The sequence below is a fragment of the Phyllobates terribilis genome, unplaced genomic scaffold (assembly GCF_046119375.1).
Source record: "Phyllobates terribilis strain yellow unplaced genomic scaffold, ASM4611937v1 Scaffold_4__5_contigs__length_816908805, whole genome shotgun sequence".
Lineage (NCBI taxonomy): Eukaryota > Metazoa > Chordata > Amphibia > Anura > Dendrobatidae > Phyllobates > Phyllobates terribilis.
This window is the reverse complement of record NW_027362764.1, coordinates 802,373,344-802,386,198: the sequence shown is the minus strand read 5'-3', so window position 1 is coordinate 802,386,198 and position 12,855 is coordinate 802,373,344. Positions and strand designations below refer to the sequence as shown.

Below are 12,855 nucleotides of genomic sequence, written 5' to 3'. Positions count from 1 at the left end.
TAATGTGCCCCATAATATAATATTATATGTCCCCTGATAATATAATGTGCCCCATAATATAATATTATATGTCCCCTGATAATAAAATGTGCCCCATAATATAATATTATATGTCCCCTGATAATATAATGTGCCCCCATAATATAATATTATATGTCCCCTGATAATATAATGTGCCCCCATAATATAATATTATATGTCCCCTGATAATATAATGTGCCCCCATAATATAATATTATATGTCCCCTGATAATATAATGTGCCCCCATAATATAATATTATATGTCCCCTGATAATATAATGTGCCCCATAATATAATATTATATGTCCCCTGATAATATAATGTGCCCCCATAATATAATATTATATGTCCTCTGATAATATAATGTGCCCCCATAATATAATATTATATGTCCCCTGATAATATAATGTGCCCCATAATATAATATTATATGTCCCCTGATAATATAATGTGCCCCATAATATAATATTATATGTCCCCTGATAATAAAATGTGCCCCATAATATAATATTATATGTCCCCTGATAATATAATGTGCCCCCATAATATAATATTATATGTCCCCTGATAATATAATGTGCCCCCATAATATAATATTATATGTCCCCTGATAATATAATGTGCCCCCATAATATAATATTATATGTCCTCTGATAATATAATGTGCCCCATAATATAATATTATATGTCCCCTGATAATATAATGTGCCCCATAATATAATATTATATGTCCCCTGATAATATAATGTGCCCCCATAATATAATATTATATGTCCCCTGATAATATAATGTGCCCCCATAATATAATATTATATGTCCCCTGATAATATAATGTGCCCCATAATATAATATTATATGTCCCCTGATAATAAAATGTGCCCCATAATATAATATTATATGTCCCCTGATAATATAATGTGCCCCCATAATATAATATTATATGTCCCCTGATAATATAATGTGCCCCCATAATATAATATTATATGTCCCCTGATAATATAATGTGCCCCCATAATATAATATTATATGTCCTCTGATAATATAATGTGCCCCATAATATAATATTATATGTCCCCTGATAATATAATGTGCCCCATAATATAATATTATATGTCCCCTGATAATATAATGTGCCCCCATAATATAATATTATATGTCCTCTGATAATATAATGTGCCCCATAATATAATATTATATGTCCCCTGATAATATAATGTGCCCCATAATATAATATTATATGTCCCCTGATAATATAATGTGCCCCAAAATATAATATTATATGTCCCCTGATAATATAATGTGCCCCAAAATATAATATTATATGTCCCCTGATAATATAATGTGCCCCCATAATATAATATTATATGTCCCCTGATAATATAATGTGCCCCCATAATATAATACTATATGTCCCCTGATAATATAATGTGCCCCAAAATATAATATTATATGTCCCCTGATAATATAATGTGCCCCATAATATAATATTATATGTCCCCTGATAATAAAATGTGCCCCATAATATAATACTATATGTCCCCTGATAATATAATGTGCCCCAAAATATAATATTATATGTCCCCTGATAATATAATGTGCTCCCATAATATAATATTATATGTCCCCTGATAATAAAATGTGCCCCATAATATAATACTATATGTCCCCTGATAATATAATGTGCCCCAAAATATAATATTATATGTCCCCTGATAATATAATGTGCCCCATAATATAATATTATATGTCCCCTGATAATAAAATGTGCCCCATAATATAATACTGTATGTCCCCTGATAATATAATGTGCCCCCATAATATAATATTATATGTCCTCTGATAATATATTGTGCCCCCATAATATAATATTATATGTCCTCTGATAATATAATGTGCCCCATAATATAATATTATATGTCCCCTGATAATATAATGTGCCCCATAATATAATATTATATGTCCTCTGATAATATAATGTGCCCCATAATATAATATTATATGTCCCCTGATAATATAATGTGCCTCATAATATAATATTATATGTCCTCTGATAATATATTGTGCCCCCATAATATAATATTATATGTCCTCTGATAATATAATGTGCCCCATAATATAATATTATATGTCCCCTGTTAATATAATGTGCCCCATAATATAATATTATATGTCCCCTGATAATATAATGTGCCCCATAATATAATATTATATGTCCCCTGATAATATAATGTGCCCCATAATATAATATTATATGTCCTCTGATAATATAATGTGCCCCCATAATATAATATTATATGTCCCCTGATAATATAATGTGCCCCATAATATAATATTATATGTCCCCTGATAATATAATGTGCCCCCATAATATAATATTATATGTCCCCTGATAATATAATGTGCCCCCATAATATAATATTATATGTCCCCTGATAATATAATGTGCCCCCATAATATAATATTATATGTCCCCTGATAATATAATGTGCCCCCATAATATAATATTATATGTCCCCTGATAATATAATGTGCCCCCATAATATAATATTATATGTCCTCTGATAATATAATCTGCCCCCATAATATAATATTATATGTCCCCTGATAATATAATGTGCCCCATAATATAATATTATATGTCCCCTGATAATATAATGTGCCCCATAATATAATATTATATGTCCTCTGATAATATAATGTGCCCCCATAATATAATATTATATGTCCCCTGATAATATAATGTGCCCCCATAATATAATATTATATGTCCTCTGATAATATAATGTGCCCCCATAATATAATATTATATGTCCTCTGATAATATAATGTGCCCCCATAATATAATATTATATGTCCTCTGATAATATAATTTGCCCCATAATATAATACTATATGTCCCCTGATAATATAATGTGCCCCCATAATATATTATTATATGTCCCCTGATAATATAATGTGCCCCCATAATATAATATTATATGTCCCCTGATAATATAATGTGCTCCCATAATATAATATTATATGTCCCCTGATAATATAATGTGCCCCCATAATATAATATTATATGTCCCCTGATAATATAATGTGCCCCGATAATATAATATTATATGTCCCCTGATAATATAATATGCCCCCATAATATAATACTATATGTCCCCTGATAATATAATGTGCCCCATAATATAATATTATATGTCCTCTGATAATATAATTTGCCCCCATAATATAATATTATATGTCCCCTGATAATATAATGTGCCCCCATAATATAATATTATATGTCCCCTGATAATATAATGTGCTCCCATAATATAATACTATATGTCCTCTGATAATATAATGTGCCCCATAATATAATATTATATGTCCCCTGATAATATAATGTGCCCCCATAATATAATATTATATGTCCTCTGATAATATAATGTGCCCCCATAATATAATATTATATGTACCCTGATAATATAATGTGCCCCATAATATAATATTATATGTCCTCTGATAATATAATGTGCCCCATAATATAATACTATATGTCCCCTGATAATATAATGTGCCCCCATAATATAATATTATATGTCCTCTGATAATATAATGTGCCCCACAATATAATATTACATGTCCTCTGAAAATATAATTTGCCCCCATAATGTAATACTATATGTCCCCTGATAATATAATGTGCCCCAATAATATAATATTACATGTCCTCTGATAATATAATGTGCCCCCATAATATAATACTATATGTCCCCTGATAATATAATGTGCCCCATAATATAATATTATATGTCCTCTGATAATATAATGTGCCCCCATAATATAATATTATATGTCCTCTGATAATATAATTTGCCTCCATAATATAATACTATATGTCCCCTGATAATATAATGTGCCCCATAATATAATATTATATGTCCTCTGATAATATAATTTGCCCCCATAATATAATACTATATGTCCCCTGATAATATAATGTGCCCCCATAATATAATATTATATGTCCTCTGATAATATAATGTGCCCCATAATATAATATTATATGTCCCCTGATAATATAATGTGCCCCATAATATAATACTATATGTCCCCTGATAATATAATGTGCCCCCATAATATAATATTATTTGTCCTCTGATAATATAATGTGCCCCATAATATAATATTATATGTCCCCTGATAATATAATGTGCCCCATAATATAATATTATATGTCCCCTGATAATATAATGTGCCCCCATAATATAATATTATATGTCCTCTGATAATATAATGTGCCCCCATAATATAATATTATATGTCCTCTGATAATATAATGTGCCCCATAATATAATATTATATGTCCCCTGATAATATAATGTGCCCCATAATATAATATTATATGTCCCCTGATAATATAATGTGCCCCATAATATAATATTATATGTCCTCTGATAATATAATGTGCCCCCATAATATAATATTAAATGTCCCCTGATAATATAATGTGCCCCATAATATAATATTATATGTCCCCTGATAATATAATGTGCCCCCATAATATAATATTATATGTCCTCTGATAATATAATGTGCCCCATAATATAATATTATATGTCCTCTGATAATATAATGTGCCCCATAATATAATATTATATGTCCTCTGATAATATAATGTGCCCCCATAATATAATATTATATGTCCCCTGATAATATAATGTGCCCCAATAATATAATATTATATGTCCCCTGATAATATAATGTGCCCCATAATATAATATTATATGTCCCCTGGTAATATAATGTGCCCCCATAATATAATATTATATGTACCCTGATAATATAATGTGCCCCCATAATATAATATTATATGTCCTCTGATAATATAATGTGCCCCAATAATATAATATTATATGTCCCCTGATAATATAATGTACCCCAATAATATAATATTATATGTCCCCTGATAATATAATGTGCCCCATAATATAATATTATATGTCCCCTGATAATATAATGTGCCCCAATAATATAATATTATATGTCCCCTGATAATATAATGTGCCCCCATAATATAATATTATATGTCCCCTGATAATATAATGTGCCCCCATAATATAATATTATATGTCCCCTGATAATATAATGTGCCCCATAATATAATATTATATGTCCCCTGATAATATAATGTGCCCCCATAATATAATATTATTTGTCCTCTGATAATATAATGTGCCCCCATAATATAATATTATATGTCCTCTGATAATATAATGTGCCCCCATAATGTAATATTATATGTCCTCTGATAATATAATGTGCCCCCATAATATAATATTATATGTCCCCTGATAATATAATGTGCCCCCATAATATAATATTATATGTCCCCTGATAATATAATGTGCCCCCATAATATAATATTATATGTCCCCTGATAATATAATGTGCCCCCATAATATAATACTATATGTCCCCTGATAATATAATGTGCCCCATAATATAATATTATATGTCCCCTGATAATATAATGTGCCCACATAATATAATATTATATGTCCCCTGATAATATAATGTGCCCCATAATATAATATTATATGTCCCCTGCTAATATAATGTGCCCCCATAATATAATATTATATGTCCTCTGATAATATAATGTGCCCCAATAATATAATATTATATGTCCCCTGATAATATAATGTGCCCCCATAATATAATATTATATGTCCCCTGATAATATAATGTGCCCCATAATATAATATTATATGTCCCCTGATAATATAATGTGCCCCCATAATATAATATTATATGTACCCTGATAATATAATGTGCCCCCATAATATAATATTATATGTCCTCTGATAATATAATGTGCCCCCATAATATAATATTATATGTCCTCTGATAATACAATGTGCCCCATAATATACTATTATATGTCCTCTGATAATATAATGTGCCCCCATAATATAATATTATATGTCCCCTGATAATATAATGTGCCCCCATAATATAATACTATATGTCCCCTGATAATATAATGTGCCCCATAATATAATATTATATGTCCCCTGATAATATAATTTGCCCACATAATATAATATTATATGTCCCCTGATAATATAATGTGCCCCATAATATAATATTATATGTCCCCTGATAATATAATGTGCCCCCATAATATAATATTATATGTCCTCTGATAATATAATTTGCCCCCATAATATAATATTATATGTACCCTGATAATATAATGTGCCCCCATAATATAATATTATATGTCCTCTGATAATATAATGTGCCCCCATAATATAATATTATATGTCCTCTGATAATATAATGTGCCCCATAATATACTATTATATGTCCTCTGATAATATAATGTGCCCCATAATATAATATTATATGTCCCCTGATAATATAATGTGCCCCCATAATATAATATTATATGCCCCCTGATAATATAATGTGCCCCCATAATATAATACTATATGTCCCCTGATAATATAATGTGCCCCATAATATAATATTATATGTCCCCTAATAATATAATTTGCCCACATAATATAATATTATATGTCCCCTGATAATATAATGTGCCCCATAATATAATATTATATGTCCCCTGATAATATAATGTGCCCCCATAATATAATATTATATGTCCCCTGATAATATAATGTGCCCCAATAATATAATATTATATGTCCCCTGATAATATAATGTGCCCCATAATATAATATTATATGTCCCCTGGTAATATAATGTGCCCCCATAATATAATATTATATGTACCCTGATAATATAATGTGCCCCCATAATATAATATTATATGTCCCCTGATAATATAATGTGCCCCCATAATATAATATTATATGTACCCTGATAATATAATGTGCCCCCATAATATAATATTATATGTCCTCTGATAATATAATGTGCCCCAATAATATAATATTATATGTCCCCTGATAATATAATGTGCCCCAATAATATAATATTATATGTCCTCTGATAATATAATGTGCCCCATAATATACTATTATATGTCCTCTGATAATATAATGTGCCCCCATAATATAATATTATATGTCCCCTGATAATATAATGTGCCCCCATAATATAATACTATATGTCCCCTGATAATATAATGTGCCCCATAATATAATATTATATGTCCCCTGATAATATAATTTGCCCACATAATATAATATTATATGTCCCCTGATAATATAATGTGCCCCATAATATAATATTATATGTCCCCTGATAATATAATGTGCCCCCATAATATAATATTATATGTCCTCTGATAATATAATGTGCCCCCATAATATAATATTATATGTACCCTGATAATATAATGTGCCCCCATAATATAATATTATATGTCCTCTGATAATATAATGTGCCCCCATAATATAATATTATATGTCCTCTGATAATATAATGTGCCCCATAATATACTATTATATGTCCTCTGATAATATAATGTGCCCCATAATATAATATTATATGTCCCCTGATAATATAATGTGCCCCCATAATATAATATTATATGCCCCCTGATAATATAATGTGCCCCCATGATATAATACTATATGTCCCCTGATAATATAATGTGCCCCATAATATAATATTATATGTCCCCTAATAATATAATTTGCCCACATAATATAATATTATATGTCCCCTGATAATATAATGTGCCCCATAATATAATATTATATGTCCCCTGATAATATAATGTGCCCCCATAATATAATATTATATGTCCCCTGATAATATAATGTGCCCCAATAATATAATATTATATGTCCCCTGATAATATAATGTGCCCCATAATATAATATTATATGTCCCCTGGTAATATAATGTGCCCCCATAATATAATATTATATGTACCCTGATAATATAATGTGCCCCCATAATATAATATTATATGTCCTCTGATAATATAATGTGCCCCCATAATATAATATTATATGTACCCTGATAATATAATGTGCCCCATAATATAATATTATATGTCCCCTGGTAATATAATGTGCCCCCATAATATAATATTATATGTACCCTGATAATATAATGTGCCCCCATAATATAATATTATATGTCCCCTGATAATATAATGTGCCCCAATAATACAATATTATATGTCCCCTGATAATATAATGTGCCCCCATAATATATTACTATATGTCCCCTGATAATATAATTTGCCCCCATAATATAATATTATATGTCCCCTGATAATATAATGTGCCCCAATAATACAATATTATATGTCCCCTGATAATATAATGTGCCCCCATAATATAATACTATATGTCCCCTGATAATATAATTTGCCCCCATAATATAATATTATATGTCCCCTGATAATATAATGTGCCCCAATAATACAATATTATATGTCCCCTGATAATATAATGTGCCCCCATAATATAATATTATATGTACCCTGATAATATAATGTGCCCCCATAATATAATATTATATGTCCTCTGATAATATAATGTGCCCCCATAATATAATATTATATGTACCCTGATAATATAATGTGCCCCATAATATAATATTATATGTCCCCTGGTAATATAATGTGCCCCCATAATATAATATTATATGTCCTCTGATAATATAATGTGCCCCCATAATATAATATTATACGTACCCTGATAATATAATGTGCCCCATAATATAATATTATATGTACCCTGATAATATAATGTGCCCCCATAATATAATATTATATGTCCCCTGATAATATAATGTGCCCCATAATATAATATTATATGTCCCCTGATAATATAATGTACCCCAATAATACAATATTATATGTCCCCTGATAATATAATGTGCCCCCATAATATAATACTATATGTCCCCTGATAATATAATTTGCCCCCATAATATAATATTATATGTCCCCTGATAATATAATGTGCCCCCATAATATAATATTATATGTCCCCTGATAATATAATGTGCCCCAATAATACAATATTATATGTCCCCTGATAATATAATGTGCCCCATAATATAATATTATGTCACCTGACATTATAATGATTTGTCACATGATACCATATTATACATTATAATCTTCTCCTGTTTAACCCTTCCCTCTCTGCACTATTAGAGGCCGTTCACGTCCGGACGCAGAACATTCGGCGTATATCTGCACAGTGACAGGTGACGCCGCTGTATACACTGGTGCAGCTGTCATGTGACATCACCGGGCGCAGCAGTATACGGTGTCATGTCCACGGGGGGAGGGAAGGGAATGTTATATGGAAACTGAAATATCACAGAAAGGCAAAGAACCCGTCATGTGAGGAGACATAGGGGGGCACTGCTGACAGTGGGGTGGTCCACAAAGCAAAAGCAGAACCAGGACATGTGTCAGTGACAACTCCAATGTTCTGCTACAGATGGTGCGATCAGTTCATGCTCCAGAGGCTGTCAGCCCCGCCCCCTGGCGATGACATCACTAATATCATATGGGATGGGGGTCTGGTGTTCCTGTGATGGAGAGAAGATGCTTCATATCCTGAGGATGATTTACATGTCTGAGGTGGGAACAGCACATACACATTCATAGGAAGCAAACCTCTACATCACTGCTCCCGGCTGTATAAATCTGTATGTAGTGAGCTCCCTCTAGTGGTGGCTGTATAAATCTGTATGTAGTGCGCTCCCTCTAGTGGTGGCTGTATAAATCTGTATGTAGTGAGCTCCCTCTAGTGGTGGCTGTATGAATCTGTATGTAGTGAGCTCCCTCTAGTGGTGACTGTATAAATCCGTATGTAGTGAGCTCCCCCTAGTGGTGACTGTATAAATCTGTATGTAGTGAGCACCCTCTAGTGGTGGCTGTATAAATCTGTATGTAGTGAGCTCCCCCTAGTTGTGACTGTATAAATCTGTATGTAGTGAGCACCCTCTAGTGGTGGCTGTATAAATCTGTATGTAGTGAGCTCCCTCTAGTGGTGGCTGTATAAATCTGTATGTAGTGAGCTCCCCCTAGTGGTGGCTGTATAAATCTGTATGTAGTGAGCTCCCTCTAGTGGTGGCTGTCTAAATGTGTATGTAGTGAGCTCCCTCTAGTGGTGGCTGTATAAATCTGTGTCTAGTGAGCTCCCCCTAGTGGTGGCTGTATAAATCTGTATGTAGTGAGTTCCCTCTAGTGGTGACTGTATAAATCTGTATGTAGTGAGCTCCCTCTAGTGGTTGCTGTATAAATCTGTATGTAGTGAGCTCCCTCTAGTGGTGACTGTATAAATCAGTATGCTGTGAGCTCCCTCTAGTGGTGGCTGTATAAATCTGTATGTAGTGAGCTCCCTCTAGTGGTGGCTGTATACATCTGTATGTAGTGAGCTCCCCCTAGTGGTGGCTGTATAAATCTGTATGTAGTGAGATCCCTCTAGTGGTGGCTGTATAAATCTGTATGTAGTGAGCTCCCTCAAGTGGTGACTGTATAAATCTGTATGTAGTGAGCTCCCTCTAGTGGTGACTGTATAAATCTGTATGTAGTGAGCTCCCTCTAGTGGTGACTGTATAAATCTGTATGTAGTAATCTCCCTCTAGTGGTGACTGTATAAATCTGTATGTAGTGAGCTCCCTCAAGTGGTGACTGTATAAATCTGTATGTAGTGAGCTCCCTCAAGTGGTGACTGTATAAATCTGTATGTAGTGAGCTCCCTCTAGTGGTGACTGTATAAATCTGTATGTAGTGAGCTCCCTCTAGTGGTGACTGTATAAATCTGTATGTAGTAATCTCCCACAAGTGGTGGCTGTATAAATCTGTATGTAGTGAGCTCCCCCTAGTGGTGGCTGTATAAATCTGTATGTAGTGAGCTCCCCCTAGTGGTGGCTGTATAAATCTGTATGTAGTGAGATCCCTCTAGTGGTGACTGTATAAATCTGTATGTAGTAATCTCCCTCTAGTGGTGACTGTATAAATCTGTATGTAGTGAGCTCCCTCTAGTGGTGGCTGTATAAATCTGTATGTAGTGAGCTCCCTCTAGTGGTGGCTGTATAAATCTGTATGTAGTGAGCTCCCTCTAGTGGTGGCTGTATAAATCTGTATGTAGTGAGCTCCCTCTAGTGGTGGCTGTATAAATCTGTATGTAGTGAGATCCCTCTAGTGGTGGCTGTATAAATCTGTATGTAGTGAGCTCCCCCTAGTGGTGGCTGTATAAATCTGTATGTACTGAGCTCTCTCTAGTGGTGACTGTATAAATCTGTATGTAGTGAGCTCCCTCTAGTGGTGACTGTATAAATCTGTATGTAGTAATCTCCCTCTAGTGGTGACTGTATAAATCTGTATGTAGTGAGCTCCCTCTAGTGGTGGCTGTATACATCTGTATGTAGTGAGCTCCCTCTAGTGGTGGCTGTATAAATCTGTATGTAGTGAGCTCCCTCTAGTGGTGGCTGTATAAATCTGTATGTAGTGAGCTCCCCCTAGTGGTGGCTGTATAAATCTGTATGTAGTGACCTCCCCCTAGTTGTGACTGTATAAATCTGTATGTAGTGAGCCCCCTCTAGTGGTGGCTGTATAAATCTGTATGTAGTGAGCTCCCTCTAGTGGTGGCTGTATAAATCTGTATATAGTAAGCACCCTCTAGTCTTGTCTGTATAAATCTGTATGTAGTGAGCTCCCTCTAGTGGTGGCTGTATAAATCTGTATGCTGTGAGCTCCCTCTAGTGGTGGCTGTATAAATCTGTATGTAGTGAGCTCCTTCTAGTGGTGACTGTATAAATCTATGCTGTGAGCTCCCTCTAGTGGTGGCTGTATAAATCTGTATGTAGTGAGCTCCTTCTAGTGGTGACTGTATAAATCTATGCTGTGAGCTCCCTCTAGTGGTGGCTGTATAAATCTGTATGTGGTGAGCTCCCTCTAGTGGTGACTGTATAAATCTGTATGTGGTGAGCTCCCTCTAGTGGTGGCTGTATAAATCTGTATGTAGTGAGCTCCCCCTAGTGGTGACTGTATAAATCTGTATGTAGTGAGCTCCCTCTAGTGGTGACTGTATAAATCGGTATGTAGTGAGCTCCCTCTAGTGGTGGCTGTATAAATCGGTATGTAGTGAGCTCCCTCTAGTGGTGGCTGTATAAATCTGTATGTAGTGAGCCCCCTCTAGTGGTGGCTGTATAAATCTGTATGTGGTGAGCCCCCTCTAGTGGTGGCTGTATAAATCTGTATGTAGTGAGCTCCCCCTAGTTGTGACTGTATAAATCTGTATGTAGTGAGCTCCCTCTAGTGGTGGCTGTATAAATCTGTATGTAGTGAGCTCCCTCTAGTGGTGGCTGTATAAATCTGTATGTAGTGAGCTCCCTCTAGTGGTGGCTGTATAAATCTGTATGCTGTGAGCTCCCTCTAGTGGTGGCTGTATGAATCTGTATGTAGTGAGCTCCTCCTACTGGTGGCTGTATAAATCTGTATGTAGTGAGCTCCCTCTAGTGGTGGCTGTATAAATCTGTATGTAGTGAGCTCCCTCTAGTGGTGGCTGTATAAATCTGTATATAGTAAGCACCCTCTAGTCTTGTCTGTATAAATCTGTATGTAGTGAGCTCCCTCTAGTGGTGGCTGTATAAATCTGTATGCTGTGAGCTCCCTCTAGTGGTGGCTGTATAAATCTGTATGTAGTGAGCTCCTTCTAGTGGTGACTGTATAAATCTATGCTGTGAGCTCCCTCTAGTGGTGGCTGTATAAATCTGTATGTAGTGAGCTCCTTCTAGTGGTGACTGTATAAATCTATGCTGTGAGCTCCCTCTAGTGGTGGCTGTATAAATCTGTATGTGGTGAGCTCCCTCTAGTGGTGACTGTATAAATCTGTATGTGG

At 33.7% G+C, this 12,855-nt stretch overlaps 1 protein-coding gene across 1 annotated transcript in view; it reads left to right on the top strand.

The window, feature by feature from the left end:
• Positions 1 to 12,855, top strand: part of NAPRT (nicotinate phosphoribosyltransferase) — a 192,165-nt gene that overhangs the window by 114,790 nt on the left and 64,520 nt on the right. The gene's annotated exons all lie outside the window — the stretch shown is intronic.